Source organism: Rattus norvegicus, chromosome 9 (assembly GCF_021556685.1).
Source record: "Rattus norvegicus strain SHRSP/BbbUtx chromosome 9, alternate assembly SHRSP_T2T, whole genome shotgun sequence".
NCBI lineage: Eukaryota > Metazoa > Chordata > Mammalia > Rodentia > Muridae > Rattus > Rattus norvegicus.
Genome location: NC_141542.1, coordinates 124196063 through 124218952, shown reverse-complemented (window position 1 = coordinate 124218952; position 22890 = coordinate 124196063). Strand labels below are relative to the sequence as shown.

Genomic DNA, 22890 nt, shown 5'->3' with positions numbered 1-22890 from the left:
TGAGTACATCGCATAGTGCCACCAACTTGGAGGGTATAAAAGATACTAGATATTTCAAAGACAGCCCTAATGATCTAAACCCCCCAAAAATGTAAGTACGACATTGCAACAGAACAACAGCGCAGACAGGATGAACTACCCACTTAATGAATCGAAAGACGACGGACTTGCTCCTTCTTTAATTTTTAAAAGACCCTTAAAAGAAAAAACCCACAGTATTTTCTTATGGAACAGGATTATTCAATGATTTTTACTCTTTCCCATCCGTATGATACCTTGTGGTGCTGTTCACCGTGAAAGCCTCATTGCAGGCATCTGTAGGCTTCGATGGTACTCCAATGGTTCTGCCTGCCCCGCCCTAATTTCCTTTGAGCCATAGTGATGTCACAGCCCCAGCCCAGGGATGATGTCACTGCTCCAGGCCCTGCTTCCTTTGTATCCATGACAAAGGCAGTGGCAATGGAGCCCTCCAAGGGCCCTGAGTGTCTGATGAACTCCCAACAAATCAGTGACCAGTAAACCTCTGGAAAGGAAGGGTTGCTGCAGAGAAACCTGAGATATGGGTCTCCGTGAGGAGCCTACACTCTACCCTAAAGCTGACACTCAGAGGGGAAAGCTGTGAAAGGTACTTGGAAAAGACTCTGAGGACGGAATTATTAAGATGGCCAGCGTACTCCACTTATGACACCTCTCTTCCGTTATACTTGAACTCTCACCAGAAGAAAATATTTCTCAGGCTACTCTGGGACCAGGTCCACTTTCACTGCCATGCAATCACCAATTTGCACTTATCAACTGTAGAACTTCTGCGGCGCTAACTTTAAAAAGATGGCCGCACTGGCCTACAAGAGGGGAAAGCAAAGCTAAGCCAATCTCTCCACACTCACTCCAGCTCAGCCACCAAGGGCAGCAGCAACAGCTCTCTGAGGTCACAGGTGTCTGCTGCCTCTCTGCACCCTACCTTAGTGCACCCTACCTCAGTGCACCCTACCTCAGTGCGCCCTACCTCAGTGCACCCTTAGTGGCTTTGCCACTGGGTTTTCTTTAAAATAAGGTTTTCTCATAATTTATCTGTGTTTATTTTATGTGCGTTGATGTTTCCTCTACATGCCTGTCTCTGTGAAGATGTAGGGTCCCCTGAAAATGGAGTTATGGACAGTTGTGAACTGCCATGTGGTTGCTGGGAATTGAATCAGGGTCTTCTGGTACTGACTCATCTCTTTCAACCCTGACATCAGAGTTTTAAAAAGACACACACACACACACACACACACACACACACACACACACACACCCAGTCAAGAGAAATAAACTCGAATCTTGTATTTCCACAGAAACCAAAGTTGGCCTCAGTCCAAGGACCCAGTGGGAACTGGCAAATGCACTCTCTAATCTAAACCATATTTACACCTAAGGAACTTCCTAAAAATTAAATGTAAATATGTCACGGGACACTGGCCTTTGACCTTTAGCTCTACAGTCCTTGGCCTAAAGGTGTTTACGCGCTACAGAGGTCGCTCTTCTGGTTTCCGATAAACCTCTCAGAACACAGGCTCTGTTTCTGAAAGAACTTGCTGCGAGACCAGTTCACGCAGTTGCTTGTGCTTCTAATTATCTTGCTTCTCTAAACCGTTGGGGGAAAAAAAATCATAGTGTAAATAATTCAATACTAGGCATTCAGCTTATTCGATCAGTGTTTTGAAAACTAACAAGGGAGAAGCATGCTTCTTCAATTTAGAGATTATTTCCGCTCACAGTAACTTTGTTACTCCAAACAAAGGTTTAAAGGTTGATGCCACAAGGACCATGCAAGTCAAAGACAACAGTAAGGACCACTGCTGAGTCAAGATTAGGATCATCAAATCCCTTCCTTGTCCTCAGGTTCACTCCTGCGGAGCCCCACTAGACAGTAATGGCGCTGCATTCATGGCCTCCGGATATACGTGGAGTTTCATCAATTTTGTTTCATGGAGGATTTAAAAGGCCGAGTAAGATGCAAAAAAGAAATTTCTTTTTAGCACCGTACATCATGACTCCTTTTCTTGGTTAAGTTATGCTACCAAGAGTAACTCTCAGAACATCCAATCGCCCTATAGATCCCGAAAAGGGCCCCTGAAAACCACAGCCAAGGATGTCTGCAAAAGCAATTCCATAAAGTAATGTAAAAAAAAAAAAAAAAAAAAAAAAAGCTGAAACGCCAACTTAAACACGTAATGGAAGCATTGCGTTATATTAGCAGGACTGCCTGGCCCTCTCAGGACTGCTCAGACTCCGTGCTTAATTAATACCACATGTTCCCTTTATCATTCGATTTGTTCTGTAGCACTCTTCCCAACTTGAACCCTGTTCTGCAAAGACAGGAGGGTAAATCCCCCCGCGACCTCCAAGAAAACTTCAGATCAGTAAATCTAAAAGGAGAAAGGGCAAGAATGCTCCCACCAGAAGGACCACACTTACAATCTGAGAGGTAACCACACCCACCGCATTGCAGAAGCTGTGAACTTGGCACCCGGTGCAGGGGGTAGGGGGAAGGGGAAGAAGTAGGGCGCGATTAGAGAGCAACCCGAAAAAGCAAGCCCCCCTGGTGCAGGAGCCTAGGCGCGCCACTCGCAACTAGTAGGGATCCGAGTCCTGCGGCCCCCCAGCCTCCCCGCCCCCACCCCTCCCTCGACCCGCAGTCCGGAGGGCGCCAGGTGAGCCGCGCCCGCCCGGGTGCACTGGTCTGCAGGCCCGGGCGCGTTCCCGCCCCATGCAGGGAGCCGTCCCAGGGGCGCGCGGCCGGCAGGTGCCCAGGCCCGGAGCAACCTGGCTGGCCGGCCAACGGCCCGGGGACGCTGGCCACTCGGGGAAGGAGGCAAGTTACGTAAAACCGGCCGGCCCCGCCGCGGAGCCGAGATGCTCCGAGCTCCGCCGCGCCCGCCCAGGGCAGGGACGCAGAGGCAGCCGCAGCCTGCAGGCGCACAGCCCCTCCCGCGCACAGTCCCCGGCCTGGCGCCGCAGTGTCGCCCCGAGCCCCCGCAAGCTCCGAACATGGCGCCCCGACCCTGGGCTCCGCGCCGATGGCTAGAGAGGGGCGCAGGGCCCGGTCGCCCCCGGGGGCCGGAGCTCGGAGGGAGGCCCCCAGGGCGGAGGCCGAGCTAGGCGAACGCAGCGCAGCGCAGCGCACCGGGGTCCCGGAGCCCCGCGCGCCTCGGAAGTGAGCCCCCCTCGGAGCCCCTCGGCCGCCAAGGGCAGAAAAGTTACCTGGGGGAGACGCGAAGGCCGGGCGCGCCGCGGCGTGGGGACCGGGCTGGCGCTGGCGTCCTGCTCGGCGGTGCGCAGGAGACTCCGCGCGGGAGGAAGCCGCAGCTCAGGGCTCCCCCGCCCCCCTTTGCAGGAGGCACGGAGGCTCCGCGGAGCTGCGGCGGGGCCCACGCCCAGACACCAGAGCGAGGGAGGCCAACCTCGTCCCGGCTTCCCTCCCGCGCGGGGGAGGGGGCCGCCGCAGTTCTTTAGGACACCTAGGTCCTCTAGATCCTAGCTCTGGGGACCGCGACCGCGTAGCAGTAGCCTTTGGATTTCACTTGGAATATTACAGGGCCTCTGGGTCCCCTCCACTCCCTTTGCAGAACCCCGCAGGGAGAGTGGAGAGAGGCTTTTTTTTTTCTTTGACCTTCCGGTGAATTCTTTATGGGCTTGGGAACTGCAGTATCTCCCCTCCCTGCCCCCAACCCTCCCGTTTTGAAATTGGAAGCGTCTTACACAGGTTCAATACTCCAGATATTTAAGTTCCTAGAGAAGACCCGAGTTAATTAGGATGGTAACTAGGTTTTGGGTCTCTCTGCAGCTCCCTCTTTCCTGGCATCTAGAAAGCTGAAACTGAAATGGAGAGAGAGATAGACATACATCCTGACTTGCTGGTGAAAGAGACTGCTTAGTTCTCTGGTCATCTCACACACACAACTGCCCTGTTTCTTTAAGGCTCCTAAGGCCTTTCTCAAAGCACCTAGTCACTGGCCTGAACTCCTTAAGGGAGGGAAAGAGATTCACGAACTATTGAATTTACTAATGGATGGCATAGATACACTGCAAAATGAATGTCTCCAGCAGAGATGTGTGGTGGCTCCCTCTGTGAGCAGGCCTGAGGAGATAGAGTCTTGGCCTGGGTATCTAGAATAGAGACTATGTCAGTAGAGACTATGTCCATTGCCTTGGCTGGAGAAGAGGGAACTTTGATACCTCTCTGGAAGAGAAGGTTAGGAAATTATGTTACTAGTCTGCTATAGAGTTTAGGGACTTGTGTTCTGTAGATGTGCACCTCTGGGAATTTAAATTCTGAGTGAAGTAGTCTGACATAAGCCATGCTTAAAGAAAAAAAAAAAATCACAGACCATAGGGTAGATAAGCAGATTCCCGGCTGCAGAGAGAAGGAGCCTATGGTTCAGATCCAAGAGCCGGAGGTAAAAAGCACCCAGAGTTCTTTACGATTAACGTGTAAGGGTTCAAATATCTAGTATGCGCGAGGGCCACCCATGTTAGTATAGAGACATGTGTACATGTTATATATGCACATCCGTGGCTATGTTTCATAAATCAATGAATGGAGGCAGTGTGTGTGTGTGTGTGTGTGTGTGTGTGTGTGTGTGTGTGTGTGTACAATGAAGGCCTCTTCTTTGAAAGTGGACACGAACAAACCGTATCGTTTACAACAAACACAAACTTAGCAATTATCATTTGAGACCCAGATGGCTCCAGGCTTTCATTCATTTTGATGCAATGTTTTCTAGATTTTTTTTAAAGGAGTTGAATGCAGACTGTTCTCTCTGTGACTCATGAATCCTCGTGGATACATCGGTGGTGGCATGTGGGTGACTATTCTCCAGGGAGGAGGGAAAAAAAGCAGTAGAAGGCTAACTGTTCTGTTTGGAAGCAGGAGTACCTAGTTAGTTATCCTAACAACCTGCAAGTTTAAGGACTGCATTAAGAACTATATATGTAGCTGGGTTGGTAGAGAACTTGTCCTGGTGTACAGGAAACCCCAGTGCATGCTGGATCCCTAATCTCAGCACTTAGCTAGGTAGGGGCAGGAGGATCAGAAGTTCAAGTCTTCCTCGGCAACACAGCAAATTTTAGGCTAGCTCGTCTCACATGAGACAGCATCTCATCCCCCTCACACACCTCGCCCCCTGCATACACATCCTGTATTGCAGGAGCCTTTGGTAGTCCTCTCTGTCTCCCCACGGTGCCTCGCAGGGAGCATTGCAAGCCAGACCCATATCTTTGCTAAATGAATGGAGAGATGTTGACTATTGGCCGATGCTGCCTCTTTACATGGAGGATTCAGGCTCCTTATGTAGGCAACAGCAAGGCTATTTTCAAAATTCCTTAAGCTTCCATGTTCTAGGATTCCATAAAGCTCAAAAGACGCCGTGGACTGAGGAGCTAGCCACCGCTCAGGGCTTGCCTTGTGATCGAGAGGACCTGAGTTTGGTCATTCAAAACCAGGATAAGAGAATCAGTCCTGGTGATGGCACATCAGCACTTTGAAGGTGGAGACAGGGCTTGGAGGAGAAACAGCAAGAATAATGGATAGGACTTCCAGGCCTATCAAAAACTCTCATGTCAAAAAACAAGGAAGGTCAGGCATATAAGGAGCGACATTCGACGTTGACCTCTAGCCTGTACAAGCACACACACACACACACACACACACACACGCGCGCGCGCATGTATCCACCTACAAATAACATATACATCTTAAGGCCTTCCCAGTACAAGTAATATACTAGTAGCCCATCTAACGCCCATTGGAAAATAAAATATCCAACTCTTCCACATAGAAAGGAGAGGGAGAAATAGTAGAAAGTAAAAGTTTGGGTAACGCGATTCTATCGATCACAGCTGGATTTGCCTGAATTCTTCACAACCCCTTTCACTATTGCAGGTAAAGTGGCTCAGACCTCAGGGAAGCCCTCACCTTCCTAGTGCAGAAACCCCGTGCTGCTTCTTCTCCAACAGGTTACAGAGAAGTGGTTTTGTAGTCCATTTCTAACTGAGATTTACAGCAATGCTACCAGGTAAAAGCCTCTCTGCGCTGCCCCCAGAACGAGTGGTCATTTTACAGGAGAATCCGGGTTTGGTATAGACGGTATCACATGGGGGACGCCGCGCAAATGCAGAAGCCTACGAAATGCAGGGAAAGACTCTGTCTCTGCAGCTTAGGTCTCAGGATCCCCGTTCTGTTCTCCCCCACACACACTCAGGCTTGCTCGATAACGTTTATGTTACTTCTATGCTTCCTACTGTTGCTTTACTGCGTACACTATGTAAGCATCACTGAAGGCCAACAGCCATGCAGAATTCTATCCATGGCTCGACCTGAGAAATGCAGCCTCTCTCTGATACAAAATGAAGAGGCAGGTTTCCCCAAGAAGCTCCATCCATATGCAGGCAGCTGTGTGCAGCGGATTCCTCCGTACTCACAGCCCCTCCACCGTCTGAACAACAGTGATTGCTCCCACTCAATAACCAAGGCAGGGCGAACAGAATTTCCAGGTGGCCTTGGCGGCAAGATACGTCAGCTTTACGAACAAGATACCACAAGAAGTGATGGGAATCTGACTGTTGACCCTATCTGAAGATCCTCCAAACATTCGAGGAAGGAAGACTGGGGTTTGAGCAAACCCCCGGACGTACTGCTTCATTAGGCAAACACACCATTTGTTCTCATCTGCTCACTTTAGGCTGCAGGCTTAGTAACAAGTTAACAGCCTTTGAAGGAACCAGTCTAGGCCTGCTTTACGTTCAGAGGAATGTCGGGCACCCGGATTGCATATCGAATCCTTGAAATCAGGACACAAGTCTTTAGTCACAGTGTTACCGGAGATCGTAAATAAGAAATACGAGGATGGAGGCATAATTCAAAAGCAACGGGCGTCTCTCCCTCTGAAATAAGAATTCATTTAAGAGTGCCTAGTGTCTAGATGCTCAGAATGGTGCTAAGCTTATAGCTCATTAAGGCTTCCAGATGCTGGTCCCATCGTGGGTGTGTGTACTGATCAGTTTAGAGGCTGGATAGATGCACGGCACAGACGGAAGGCACGATTCTAAACCCACCAGCAGCTACAAATGCACCACAAAGTGCGCAGAAAAAAAAATATGAGCATTTGCGAAGGAGCGAGTTTTGACATGCTAACATCACTGAGGGAAGTCACTCCCGTTCGGCAGAATTCCTGACTTGTCTCCTTTCCCTCATATAGAACCTAAAAGTCGGGTCAGTACACCTTGTGTTTCACTTTATTAAAACACACCCTTATAATTTTATTTTCTCTAAATGTTAGAGCTTGGTCTCGGTGCTTTTCAATAGAGTAACACCTAGCAATACAATTGTAAGAGTTGTTTTAACACCTAGTCCTTTGTAGAGCTGAAAACACTCAATGATTTTATTCTTCTCTTAAATAAAAATAAGACTCCATTGTGAATGGTTTCTATCTGGGAGTCTGGTATATAATATAAAGAAGAGAGCTGCATGGAAGAAATGGAAGCTAGAACGGTGCAATTTCATCCCACTTCCAAATAAAATAAATACACACACAATGTTTTGACTCTTGGGAATTCTCCATTTTGGGTAAAAACATTGAGAATGGAAGATGCTAATATGTAATAATTGCTAAATTCAACTCCCAAACAGCTGACTTGCACTGAGCTGTTCTGAGATGTTTAAGGTTCTTGACATTTTCTACCTCCCTAAAAAGGCACAGCAATAACAGCAGCCAGCCTCCAGCCTCCGTGTCTCTCATACAATCGTCAATTCTCCTAATCACCAATTATATTTCTTTCAGTGGTTATTAACAATTAGTGGAGGGAGCGAGGAGTGAGAGGCATCCGGAAGCTGGCTTGCTGACTTGCCAGACAAACTCAGGTTTACATTGCCCTCTTTAGGCAAGCTGGGGATGGTGGCCAAAGGAGACAGCTTTGGGTCTTAATTGGTTCCTGATGTCCAGGACTCCCCACCCCCACCCTGAACCCCTGTCCCTGCTCACTGCTGTTTTTGTCCAGCATGGGCCCACCCTGAAAATCTGATTTCATTATAGTGTGCAGCTTCCAGACCGCTTTCAGAATCAACAAAAATGATATACGGGATGTCTGTGTCACTTGAAACCAATTTTCAGGGCATTTCAAAACAGCCATAGTTGCCGTCTCTGCCCTTATCAGACTTGTATCAGGGATATATCCACATATCCATGACTCGTTTGCAGACGGTAGAGATTGGGAAAAAATATCAGTCTCCCAAACTAGATTGCACACAAAACCACCTTCTGAGCTGATTCTGTCTCCGGAACAAACATAATCACAGCACTTATGTCAGACTCACCTTGACATATGACTAATAATGAAATGTTTACGGGTGGTGGCCCAGACTATGCAAATCAGAAGAGGTTGGGTAGCAATTCCCCCAAGTGATTATAACTCGCTTAATCTTGATAGCCACTGATCTAGGTGATTGATCAAATGACCATGGGTCCCCATGGGTGACATGTTTCACAGAAAGGTAAAAGAATACAAACTGTAAGAAGAACTTTGCACACACACACAGACATGTGTGCACATACAGAGACACACACGACATACACACACACACACACACACACACACACATACACACTCACACACATACAATCTGGACTGCAGCAGCCTCATTAAGACCCAGAAGTGAGATATGCCCAAAGCATCCACACCATGCACATACACACACATACCATATATACACACCACACACACATATACATACATACACACATATACATACATACACACACATACACCACATATACACACCACACACACACACCACACACACACCACACACATACACACCACACACACACATACACCACACACACATACACCACACACCCACACCCACACATACACACACACACACACACATACACCACACACACACACACACACACACACACACACACACAGGGGATCTGGACTGGAACAGCCTCATTGAGACCCAGAGGTGAGCTATACCCGTGGCACCCACACCACGCAGTTACTTCACATTTTCCAGAAGAGCTATTGCTTGGAACTTGTCCTTGGATGCATCAGCCTGCAACAGCAGTTCATTAGCAGTAAGTGCAGCAATAAATAACAATGAGAGATCGTTCTGTTCCCAGCCCCAGCAATAATTGCATTAGAAGGCCATTTATGGAAGACTGCAATAATGGTACATCCCTCACCTTATTTTCCAAGCACAGGAAACATCTTTACAGAATTACCAAGGGGTGCCACACTGAGATGGGCAATCAAGGACTCATGTCTGGCTGTTTGGGGTAAGTCTGGCATTTGACTGATTGAAACCCAAGAGATAGATTTTCCTAGATTAATATGTGTTGGGTTAATGTACCCAAAGAGGCATTTCTCATGCTAACTAGTAACCACATTAGGTAAACTGATGAGAGCTTACAACTTTCTCTCCAAAGGCATAGAACACAGGATTTTCATGAAACAATGCTTTTAAATCAACACGCTGTTGATTTTTTTTCTATGAACCTTGTGTTTGTACATCGATTTAAAGCACTCTTTGGTTTTATGAAAGGACCCACAAGCATTAGAAATCAAGGTGTGGTTTCATATCTATAGTGTGTGGAACCAGTGATGCTTTCCTTGTTCAGGCCATGTCAAAGAATTAGGATTTGGCTCAGTAAGTGAGGATGGATCATGGTTGTGATGTGATCAGGGCTGTCTTGAGAGCACTGCATCCTGTGGCTGTGCCATTCAAGGAGACACCAGCAGCTACCTGTTAACGCTCCAAGGGACTCCTCTTGCTACAGGGTATTTGGGCAAGAGCATCCATAAAATACTATCCAATACAGAGATGAAATTGATCTTCAAGGGTCTGTCACCCAGGAATACAGGGGTGTGTGCCTGTATTTCCCATACCTGCAAGCTTTGCCTATTACAGATTGAGATACATTTGATGCTGTGGTGGCGCTTTCCTCTAGGAGTCTAAAGACACCCCCCCACCTCCCCTTCCCTGAGAAGGCTCTCTCAGACCCTCCAACCAATCTGATCTGCTCAACTTACTGTCGCTCAGAAGACCTGTTTTTAACCTCTGAGCCAGACTTTACCAAGTTACTGTTTGAAGTCAAGGCATAAATACTCAAAATGGAAAACCCAAAAGGTTTTTTGCTGAATCCTTCTGAGGCATCACAATGTTGGTTCCTAAATTGTATGGTTGTTAAAATCTAAGAAGCACACACACACACACACACACACACACACACACACACACACACGTGTGTGTGTGTGTGTGTGTGTGTGTGTGTGTGTGTGTGTTCTCATGAGGGCCATTATAATTGATAGGCAGAATACTAGATAATGTTAGGACCTATAGGCTTCAGATTTTTTTCTTAGTATCATCATCTCATCATCCCTCAAAACATTCTTACATTTTCTGATTAATTAAAATAGAGTGGTGCTTCTGAACTGTGAATCCATAGTAGGACCCGGTGAGAAACTTCCTACAGCAGCTGAAGTTAATTATTGTGGCTGGAAGACAAGAATATGTGGTGTATGAAAACATTCTCCCTGTGTGGTACACACTTGAAATATATTACAAAAGTTTCAATGAGGAGAAATTTAATACAATGTGGACATGTCATGACTAATCTTAAGTATCAACTCCACTGGGCTTTGATTGACCATGGAAACACACACCTCTGTCCATGACTCTAAACATGTTTCCAAAAAGGCTTGACTGGAGAGAGAAGACCCACTCACTGTGGGTGCTGCCAACCCATGAGCTGGGGTCCCAGACTCTAGAGAAAAGACAGAACATAAGCAGAGCATTCTCTCTGCTCCACAACTGCAGATACAATGTATCCATCTGTGTCATGCTCCCTCTGCCATGCCTTCCCTGCCATGATGAACTGTATCTTCAAGGAACCAATGTAAGCCTTTCTTTCCCTGAGAGGCTTTTGTTAGATCTTTTGTCAGTGCAGTGATAAAGGGAACTGACTGGGTCTCACCAGGTAGCTCTTTGTCTGTGCTTTGGTAACAGTGAACAAATGGTCACCAACACGGGTATTCAGTGTGTCTGTTTACTGAATGGAGGGAGGGAAGGGAGGAATGAATAAGTGGATGGGTGAATGAGTGAATGAGTGATTGAGTGAATGAGTGAATGAGTGAATGAATGAATGAATGAATGAATTAGACAGGATTACAAAATATGGGATTCTATGTGAGCCATAACTATAGAACTGGAGCCCGGACCGCAGCAGCTCTCTGCTCCCAAACCCCGTGGGAGAGAGACCTCACCGCCTGATCAAGTGGGCACTCCTGAGGCTGCAGAGCGGAGGAGACCACCAACACTGCCCACCCCTGCCCACATCCCTGGCCCAAGAGGCAACTGTATAAGGCCTCTGGGTTCCCGTAGGGGAGGGCCCGGGAGCGGCAGGACCCCTGCGCCTGAGACACTGCCGGAACCTGAAGGAAACAGACCGGATAAACAGTTCTCTGCACCCAAATCCCGTGGGAGGGAGAGCTGAACCTTCAGAGAGGCGGACACGCCTGGGAAACCAGAAGAGACTGCACTCTGTGCACATCCAGGCGCCAGAGGAAAACACCAAACACCATCTGGAACCCTGGTGCACGGAGGCTCCTGGAAAGAGCGGCGCAGATCTTCCCGGTTGCTGCCACAGCGGAGAGGACTTAGGCAGTACCCCACGAGCAAACTTGAGCCTTGGAACTGCAGGTAGGACCAACTTTTCCCCTGCAAGAAACCTGCCTGGTGAACTCAGGACACACAGAGGCAAAATTCCTCTAAGGCCGGGCACTTCCTGTGTTTACCGGAAGTCCCACACCGGCGGATCCCGGACCGCAGCAGCTCTCTGCTCCCAAACCCCGTGGGAGAGAGACCTCACCGCCTGATCAGGTGGGCACTCCTGAGGCTGCAGAGCGGAGGAGACCACCAACACTGCCCACCCCTGCCCACATCCCTGGCCCAAGAGGCAACTGTATAAGGCCTCTGGGTTCCCGTAGGGGAGGGCCCGGGAGCGGCAGGACCCCTGCGCCTGAGACACTGCCGGAACCTGAAGGAAACAGACTGGATAAACAGTTCTCTGCAACCAAATCCCGTGGGAGGGAGAGCTGAACCTTCAGACAGGCGGACACGCCTGGGAAACCAGAAGAGACTGCACTCTGTGCACATCCAGGCGCCAGAGGAAAACACCAAACGTCATCTGAAACCCTGGTGCACAGAGGCTCCCGGAAGGAGCGGCACAGATTTTCCCGGTTGCTGCCACAGCGGAGAGGACTTAGGCAGTACCCCACGAGCAAACTTGAGCCTTGGAACCGCAGGTAGGACCAACTTTTCCCCTGCAAGAAACCTGCCTGGTGAACTCAAGACACAGGCCCACAGGAACAGCTGAAGACCTGTAGAGAGGAAAAACTACACGCCCGAAAGCAGAACACTCTGTCCCCATAACAGGCTGAAAGAAAACAGGAAAACAGGTCTACAGCACTCCTGACACACAGGTTATAGGACAGTCTAGCCACTGTCAGAAATAGCAGAACAAAGTAACACTAGAGATAATCTGATGGCGAGAGGCAAGCGCAGGAACCCAAGCAACAGAAACCAAGACTACATGGCATCATCGGAGCCCAATTCTCCCACCAAAGCAAACACGGAATATCCAAACACACCAGAAAAGCAAGACCTAGTTTCAAAATCATATTTGATCATGATGCTGGAGGACTTCAAGAAAGACATAAAGAACTCCCTTAGAGAACAAGTAGAAGCCTACAGAGAGGAATCGCAAAAATCCCTGAAAGAATTCCAGGAAAACACAATCAAACAGTTGAAGGAATTAAAAATGGAAATAGAAGCAATCAAGAAAGAACACATGGAAACAACCCTGGACATAGAAAATCAAAAGAAAAGACAAGGAGCTGTAGATACAAGCTTCACCAACAGAATTCAAGAGATGGAAGAGAGAATCTCGGGAGCAGAAGATTCCATAGAAATCATTGACTCAACTGTCAAAGATAATGTAAAGCGGAAAAAGCTACTGGTCCAAAACATACAGGAAATCCAGGACTCAATGAGAAGATCAAACCTAAGGATAATAGGTATAGAAGAGAGTGAAGACTCCCAGCTCAAAGGACCAGTAAATATCTTCAACAAAATCATAGAAGAAAACTTCCCTAACCTAAAAAAAGAGATACCCATAGGCATACAAGAAGCCTACAGAACTCCAAATAGATTGGACCAGAAAAGAAACACCTCCCGTCACATAATTGTCAAAACACCAAACGCACAAAATAAAGAAAGAATATTAAAAGCAGTAAGGGAAAAAGGTCAAGTAACATATAAAGGCAGACCTATCAGAATCACACCAGACTTTTCGCCAGAAACTATGAAGGCCAGAAGATCCTGGACAGATGTCATACAGACCCTAAGAGAACACAAATGCCAGCCCAGGTTACTGTATCCTGCAAAACTCTCAATTAACATAGATGGAGAAACCAAGATATTCCATGACAAAACCAAATTTACACAATATCTTTCTACAAGTCCAGCACTACAAAGGATAATAAAGGGTAAAGCCCAACATAAGGAGGCAAGCTATACCCTAGAAGCAAGAAACTAATCATCTTGGCAACAAAACAAAGAGAATGAAAGCACACAAACATAACCTCACTTCCAAATATGAATATAACGGGAAGCAATAATCACTATTCCTTAATATCTCTCAATATCAATGGCCTCAACTCCCCAATAAAAAGACATAGATTAACAAACTGGATACGCAACGAGGACCCTGCATTCTGCTGCCTACAGGAAACACACCTCAGAGACAAAGACAGACATTACCTCAGAGTGAAAGGCTGGAAAACAATTTTCCAAGCAAATGGTCAGAAGAAGCAAGCTGGAGTAGCCATTCTAATATCAAATAAAATCAATTTTCAACTAAAAGTCATCAAAAAAGATAAGGAAGGACACTTCATATTCATCAAAGGAAAAATCCACCAAGATGAACTCTCAATCCTAAATATCTATGCCCCAAATACAAGGGCACCTACATATGTAAAAGAAACCTTACTAAAGCTCAAAACACACATTGCACCTCACACAATAATAGTGGGAGATTTCAACACCCCACTCTCATCAATGGACAGATCATGGAAACAGAAATTAAACAGAGATGTAGACAGACTAAGAGAAGTCATGAGCCAAATGGACTTAACGGATATTTATAGAACATTCTATCCTAAAGCAAAAGGATATACCTTCTTCTCAGCTCCTCATGGTACTTTCTCCAAAATTGACCATATAATTGGTCAAAAAACGGGCCTCAACAGGTACAGAAAGATAGAAATAATCCCATGCGTGCTATCGGACCACCACGGCCTAAAACTGGTCTTCAATAACAATAAGGGAAGAATCCCCACATATACGTGGAAATTGAACAATGCTCTACTCAATGATAACCTGGTCAAGGAAGAAATAAAGAAAGAAATTAAAAACTTTTTAGAATTTAATGAAAATGAAGGTACAACATACCCAAACTTATGGGACACAATGAAAGCTGTGCTAAGAGGAAAACTCATAGCGCTGAGTGCCTGCAGAAAGAAACAGGAAAGAGCATATGTCAGCAGCTTGACAGCACACCTAAAAGCTCTAGAACAAAAAGAAGCAAATACACCCAGGAGGAGTAGAAGGCAGGAAATAATCAAACTCAGAGCTGAAATCAACCAAGTAGAAACAAAAAGGACCATAGAAAGAATCAACAGAACCAAAAGTTGGTTCTTTGAGAAAATCAACAAGATAGATAAACCCTTAGCCAGACTAATGAGAGGACACAGAGAGTGCGTCCAAATTAACAAAATCAGAAATGAAAAGGGAGACATAACTACAGATTCAGAGGAAATTCAAAAAATCATCAGATCTTACTATAAAAACCTATATTCAACAAAACTTGAAAATCTTCAGGAAATGGACAATTTCCTAGACAGATACCAGGTATCGAAGTTAAATCAGGAACAGATAAACCAGTTAAACAACCCCATAACTCCTAAGGAAATAGAAGCAGTCATTAAAGGTCTCCCAACCAAAAAGAGCCCAGGTCCAGACGGGTTTAGTGCAGAATTCTATCAAACCTTCATAGAAGACCTTATACCAATATTATCCAAACTATTCCACAAAATCGAAACAGATGGAGCCCTACCGAATTCCTTCTATGAAGCCACAATTACTCTTATACCTAAACCACACAAAGACCCAACAAAGAAAGAGAACTTCAGACCAATTTCCCTTATGAATATCGACGCAAAAATACTCAATAAAATTCTGGCAAACCGAATCCAAGAGCACATCAAAACAATCATCCACCATGATCAAGTAGGCTTCATCCCAGGCATGCAGGGATGGTTTAATATACAGAAAACCATCAACGTGATCCATTATATAAACAAACTGAAAGAACAAAACCACATGATCATTTCATTAGATGGTGAGAAAGCATTTGACAAAATTCAACACCCCTTCATGATAAAAGTCCTGGAAAGAATAGGTATTCAAGGCCCATACCTAAACATAGTAAAAGCCATATACAGCAAACCAGTTGCTAACATTAAACTAAATGGAGAGAAACTTGAAGCAATCCCACTAAAATCAGGGACTAGACAAGGCTGCCCACTCTCTCCCTACTTATTCAATATAGTTCTTGAAGTTCTAGCCAGAGCAATCAGACAACAAAAGGAGATCAAGGGGATACAGATCGGAAAAGAAGAGGTCAAAATATCACTATTTGCAGACGACATGATAGTATATTTAAGTGATCCCAAAAGTTCCACCAGAGAACTACTAAAGCTGATAAACAACTTCAGCAAAGTGGCTGGGTATAAAATTAACTCAAATAAATCAGTTGCCTTCCTCTATACAAAAGAGAAACAAGCCGAGAAAGAAATTAGGGAAACGACACCCTTCATAATAGACCCAAATAATATAAAGTACCTCGGTGTGACTTTAACCAAGCAAGTAAAAGATCTGTACAATAAGAACTTCAAGACACTGAGGAAAGAAATTGAAGAAGACCTCAGGAGATGGAAAGATCTCCCATGCTCATGGATTGGCAGGATTAATATAGTAAAAATGGCCATTTTACCAAAAGCAATCTACAGATTCAATGCAATCCCCATCAAAATACCAATCCAATTCTTCAAAGAGTTAGACAGAACAATTTGCAAATTCATCTGGAATAACAAAAAACCCAGGATAGCTAAAGCTATCCTCAACAATAAGAGGACTTCAGGGGGAATCACTATCCCTGAACTCAAGCAGTATTACAGAGCAATAGTGATAAAAACTGCATGGTATTGGTACAGAGACAGACAGATAGACCAATGGAATAGAATTGAAGACCCAGAAATGAAACCCCACACCTATGGTCACTTGATTTTTGACAAAGGAGCCAAAACCATCCAATGGAAAAAAGATAGCATTTTCAGCAAATGGTGCTGGTTCAACTGGAGGACAACATGCAGAAGAATGCAGATCGATCCATGCTTATCACCCTGTACAAAGCTTAAGTCCAAGTGGATCAAGGACCTCCACATCAAACCAGACACACTCAAACTAATAGAAGAAAAACTAGGGAAGCATCTGGAACACATGGGCACTGGAAAAAATTTCCTGAACAAAACACCAATGGCTTATGCTCTAAGATCAAGAATCGACAAATGGGATCTCATAAAACTGCAAAGCTTCTGTAAGGCAAAGGACACTGTGGTTAGGACAAAACGACAACCAACAGATTGGGAAAAGATCTTTACCAATCCTATAACAGATAGAGGCCTTATATCCAAAATATACAAAGAACTCAAGAAGTTAGACCGCAGGGAAACAAATAACCCTATTAAAAAATGGGGTTCAGAGCTGAACAAAGAATTCACAGCTGAGGAATGCCGAATGGCTGAGAAACACCTAAAGAAATGTTCAACATCTTTAGTCATAAGGGAAATGCAAATCAAAACAACCCTGAGATTTCACCTCACACCAGTGAGAATGGCTAAGATCAAAAACTCAGGTGACAGCAGATGCTGGCGAGGATGTGGAGAAAGAGGAACACTCCTCCATTGTTGGTGGGATTGCAGACTGGTAAAACCATTCTGGAAATCAGTCTGGAGGTTCCTCAGAAAATTGGACATTGAACTGCCTGAGGATCCAGCCATACCTCTCTTGGGCATATACCCAAAAGATGCCTCAACATATAAAAGAGACACGTGCTCCACTATGTTCATCGCAGCCTTATTTATAATAGCCAGAAACTGGAAAGAACCCAGATGCCCTTCAACAGAGGAATGGATACAGAAAATGTGGTACATCTACACAATGGAATATTACTCAGCTATCAAAAACAACGAGTTTATGAAATTCGTAGGCAAATGGTTGGAACTGGAAAATATCATCCTGAGTGAGCTAACCCACTCACAGAAAGACATACATGGTATGCACTCATTGATAAGTGGCTATTAGCCCAAATGCTTGAATTACCCTAGATCCCTAGAACAAAGGAAACTCAAGACGGATGATCAAAATGTGAATGCTTCACTCCTTCTTTAAATGAGGAAAAAGAATATCCTTGGCAGGGAAGGGAGAGGCAAAGATTAAAACAGAGACTGAAGGAACACCCATTCAGAGCCTGCCCCACATGTGGCCCATACATATACAGCCACCCAATTGGACAAGATGGATGAAGCAAAGAAGTGCAGACCGACAGGAGCCGGATGTAGATCGCTCCTGAGAGACACAGCCAGAATACAGCAAATACAGAGGCGAATGCCAGCAGCAAACCACTGAACTGAGAATAGGTCCCCCGTTGAAGGAATCAGAGAAAGAACTGGAAGAGCTTGAAGGTGCTCGAGACCCCAAAAGTACAACAATGTCAAGCAACCAGAGCTTCCAGGGACTAAGCCACTACCTAAAGACTATACATGGACTGACCCTGGACTCTGTCCCCATAGGTAGCAATGAATATCCTAGTAAGAGCACCAGTGGAAGGGGAAGCCCTGGGTCCTGCTAAGACTGAACCCCCAGTGAACTAGACTATGCGGGGAGGGTGGCAATGGGGGGAGGTTTGGGTGGGGAACACCCACAAGGAAGGGGAGGGGGGAGGGTGATGTCTGTCCGGAAACCGGGAAAGGGAATAACACTTGAAATGTATATAAGAAATACTCAAGATAAAAAAAAAAAAAACTATAGAACTGGAAAGAACATAATTGTGGAAGTGTGATACCCAGGACTGAGATGAGACGCTGAAGATTCGTAAGGGAGAAACCAAATACAATGGTAACAGTCGATGTACGATAAAAGTGTGTGCAGAGCTATATGGGACACAGAAGAAGCATCTATTTAGCTGGGGGAGATGCATAGGGTACACACTGAAACCAGAGTCGGTATTGAACCCATATATGCTATTGTTCTTGTGGATTTAACTGCGGTAAAATTTAATTTACACATTAGACATAGTACGAGACTGATGGTAACAAAATTAAAGTATAAGAATACTCTGTAATAAAAGTGCAAATGTGGTCTGTTCACATCTCTCTTGAGATAGCTTACTATTCTCTACTCATCCTTTTCCTATTAACTAGGGGTAACCCAAGCCTTACAAGTGAAGCTGAGGGTAAGCAGGGCAACTATATGTCGATTCCAGCCAACCGTGCTAAGAAGTACCCCATCCTTGCTCCGAAGACAACTGAGGGTCTACCTGCAGGGTCCTTCACTGTGCACCCAGAGATGAATATAGATCTGATATACTGAGTGTGTAGACGCCCTGTGCACAAGTCACTGGGCCATTCTCTAACAGCTGGGGCATTGACAAGCACTTATCTCCTCAGAGCAAGAGACAGCATGACAGGATGGGAGAAGGACCGTCTTTGCTCGTGTGCACAGACCGTGGAGATGACCACAGCAGTGGAAAATATCAGATCATCTGAGGCAGAAGTGTCCAGGCTAATATTAGTTTTCATATCAATGGTTGCCATGGTGATACCTATAAAGATTTAGTGATGGCCAGGCGGTTCGCGGCTTTAAAAGAGGCTGCTGCTGAAGTAAAAAGAAATTGCGACCCACTTTTTGTCCTCGGATCACTCATCCCATGGGTTCCCGTGAAACAACTCACGTCTTTTAATTGTTCTTGGCGTGCCTACGAAAGACCCAAGTAGAGCCTGCCATTTGACGCTCGAAGGCTCCCATGTGGTTTTGAGTTAAGGTTCGACTCGGTGGTTCTGAGCATTCTTCCATACACCGCCAGGCCATTCGTGCATCTGCGTCCTGATCTCCAGTCTTTTCCTTCTAAGAGTTTCTTCGCTCCAGTTTTAGGGCCTCACTGCCCTATCACCTTTTAGTGGGGCATTCATATGTAGTGTCCTTTATTACTTACAACTAGCATGCCTCAAGCATGAAGACAGCGTGGTGTCAGATAATCTTAATTCCCCAGTCTCCACAGATAGACCGCCAACTCCGTCTTCCGGTGTCCTAAGCCCGGGACATAGATGATAAAAAGAGGAAAGTCCTCAAACCACGTGCCATACACCGTAAGAGCCGAGAAGAAAAGTTACTAATCCTGGCTCGTGCGAGTTCGAAACTCTCAGTATGAAATTGGCCTCCGTACGATCTGGCTTTTGGCAAGCCTAGAGCGCATGTTAAAAAAATGAGCGATTGATGGAGGTAGGGTGGACCCCGCCCACGGTGGGTGGAGTCACTTCTGGGCTGGTGGTCCCAGGTTCTATAAGCAAGCAAGCTGAGCCAGCCACAAGCGGCAAGCCGGTGAGGAGCACTCCTCCGGGGCCTCTGTATCAACTCCTGCGTTCACACTCCGCACCTGACTTCCCTGTCATACATCTCGAAACGCAAAATGAAGCAAACCCTTTCTTTCCCAGTTTGATTTTGTTTCTGGTGTTCTATCACAACAATGGTAACCCTAACTAATACAGATGCTTTCCTATAACTTTATTCTCCCCAACCCTCTTGGCACATCCAGTACCAAGTCCTCCAGACTTTACCTTGGATACTCTGCGTCTGTCCATATCCAGTCCTAAGCTGCACTGCTCTCTCCTCTGGTCTCCTGCCCAGTTTCCCCTCACATGAATGAGTTCTCTGGTTACAAAGGAGATGCTCTCACCTAGGCCTCCAGCCTCCACGTCCCATCCTCGTGGCAAGGACAGCATTCTCCAATGCCGAGCGTTTGCTTCCTTCACTCCAGTCAGCAGAACCACACATATCCATCTGCTTTTTCAATGTCACGAAGGTCACGCCTCAGGGAGTATGGTCCCTCTACTTTTCTAAGGCTACCACTGCACTTGTGCACTTGGGGACTATTTGATGGATCCCTTCATCGACTGAAAGTTCTCCTTAGGATCTTGGGACACTGCTGTTTGTGCCCCCAGCCTGTACACTGCCTGATGTGTGTGATATGCACACTGGATACTGTTGGTAGACACTGATGGGTTTCCAGCATTGGAAGCAGTGTAGTACACACAGTTGGGGGTCAGCCTGCAGAGTTGCTGGTCAGGGGCTCCCTACTTCTGCTGCCTACACAAGGAAAAGCAAATCCACAGACAGAAATCAACAGGCTTTGTAGATTTTGCTCACATAAATGAGGCACACAGCTTATACTCAAAGATCCAGATATTTTCCCTTATCATTTGCAAACACGGATGGGACACCTGTTCTGAGGAGAGGAGAGGACAGGACAGGAGAGAACAAGATAGGACAAGACAGGACAGGACAAGACAGGAGAGGACAGGACAGGAGAGCACAAGATAGGACAAGACAGGACAGGAGAGAACAAGATAGGACAGGACAGGACAGGACAGGACAGGACAGGACAGGACAGGACAGGACTGCTGATGGTGCTTCAGAAACCCAAACCTTGCCACTCTTCTTAGCTGGATTGGGGCAGGGTTGAAACACAGCTTCTTAAGGTCAGCATAACTATTCTTCACTCTGGAGTCTGAAGTCAGGTACTGGTTCACACTCCACAAGCACTCCCTGAGAACCAGTGACTAATTGTGACGGGGAAGCCCAAGGCAGAAAATCAAGAGACTTTGGTCTGAAGGTCCTGGATGGGTTAAAGAAGCACGGCACAGACAAGTTTTCCTGTCTGCCTATGGAGCTTGGGAAAGTCGGAGTAGGACTCTTGAGGTCTCCAGACCCACCAGCTCTTCTCCTTGTTCCTGTGTTAACCTTAGCTGGCCTGCATAGCCTAGGTTACCTTTACCCGTGTTCTTGTTGTCCACCTCATTGACTAAACCTGTTTCAAGAGCATAGAGAGGGTTAACTAAAGCAGCTGACTTAGCAAGCACCAGGCTCTAAATACCACATGGAGCTGTACCTCAGCCACTTCCCTCTATGGGACAGAGGACTCTCATTCTTGTTTGACCTCCATGGACACAGAGTACAGGATGTTGAACATGAAGCTCTTGTAGAGCCCTGTCTTTGACAGTGTGAGGGGGGAGGGCTCTCAGCCTTTCTGAGTTATGCTGCACCAACTCCACTTCACAGGAGAAGAATGCTGAGAAAATGCAGTCAGCATTCCAGGCAGCTTGGCTGCTGTGGCTGCTGACTGGGTTACTTTTATTTTGCTTGAGTTAGGGAGGCAGATGCAGGAACTGCATTAGTTCAGAGACACCGGGGCTGACATGGAACCGGTGTGTGAGAACGGATGGCAGCGTGTACGTTCCCGACCCCTTTCTCCAGCTGGCAGCCAGTTTCTACCCCTGTTTATTGGATGACAAGATCTTGTGTGGTTTAGATTAGCCCAGAATTTACTTCATATTCCAGGCTGTCCCCAAATTTGTGATTCTCCTGCCTCAGTTTCCTAAGTGCTGGGTGCACCACTCTAGCTGGAAGGTAAAACCATGTTTGAAGTATTTATTTGAGAATATTTCTAGACACCATACACTACACATAAATCAAATAGACATCCTGTTAAAGTTGGATCTTTTCTTCTATTGTTTTTAAGGGACCCAACGTGGCTTAGCACCAAGATAAAGAAGTAAATAAAATGTTAAGCCTGGTCAGAGCCCGTTGTCATCCGTCAAAAGAAAACCACGGAACAGCAACAACCAACAAAACAAACTAACAAAAAACAAACACAAAGCAAACACACCTTTGGACTGTACAGAGCTCAGCTGTATCATAAATAATTCTTAAGATAGTTTGATGAGCTACTCACAGAGAAAACTCAAAAGTTAGTTTTCAAAAAGGCTTTGAGCTACAGGATCATCTTCCCCTCAAAATAACCTCCTTTCATTGGTAAGCACTTAGTAGGTGGCAGGCTTAAGTACATAGTGGGTGACAGGTACTCTGGGAGCACTGTACATCTATCGTTTAAACGTCAGAGAACCCCTAACCCTATCACTCTTACCTCAAAAATGAGAAATTAACAAAATGGTCTGAGGCCACAACTAGGGAACGCATTTACTGACATAGGTGTACTTCCTTCCCTTCTCTGATTATCTGGCCTCACTGAAATTTTGAGATAAAAGAAACCCCTTGTCCCTGATGGTGCTTCAGTCAGTCAGTCAGTCATTTGAATGGGAGGTGATATCACCCCTCACCCCGCAATACCCATGGTTGAACACATAGTCCCTAGCTGGTACTAGGGGAGGTTATAGAATCTTGTTGGCCAAGGGGGGTAGCTGATGGAGTAGACCACTAGGGTGAGTCTTTGCAGTTATGTCTTACCTTGCTTCCCATCTGGCGGTCTCCTTCCTGGTCGATGCCATGTGAGAGACTACCACACTCGAGGTCACAGGCTCCTTCCAGACTCTGTGCCCTCCCTATTGTGATTGAGTCAACCATCTGAAATGATGGGACAAAAAAAAAAAGCT

General features: G+C 46.1%; 1 protein-coding gene across 51 annotated transcripts in view; it reads right to left on the bottom strand.

Annotated features, from left to right (window-relative positions):
* Positions 1 to 22890, bottom strand: part of Epb41l3 (erythrocyte membrane protein band 4.1-like 3) — a 204447-nt gene that overhangs the window by 120576 nt on the left and 60981 nt on the right. For 20 of the 51 annotated variants that reach the window (XM_087564424.1, XM_087564429.1, XM_087564435.1 and 17 more), the window contains exon 1: positions 3244 to 3372. The exons of 20 other annotated variants lie outside the window; for them this stretch is intronic. The gene's annotated coding sequence lies outside the window, so the exon portion shown is untranslated. Of the gene's footprint in view, positions 1 to 275; positions 347 to 3243; positions 3450 to 22890 lie in introns of those variants that run through there. 11 more of the 51 variants (XM_087564425.1, XM_087564430.1, XM_087564445.1 and 8 more) reach the window with 2 other exon arrangements.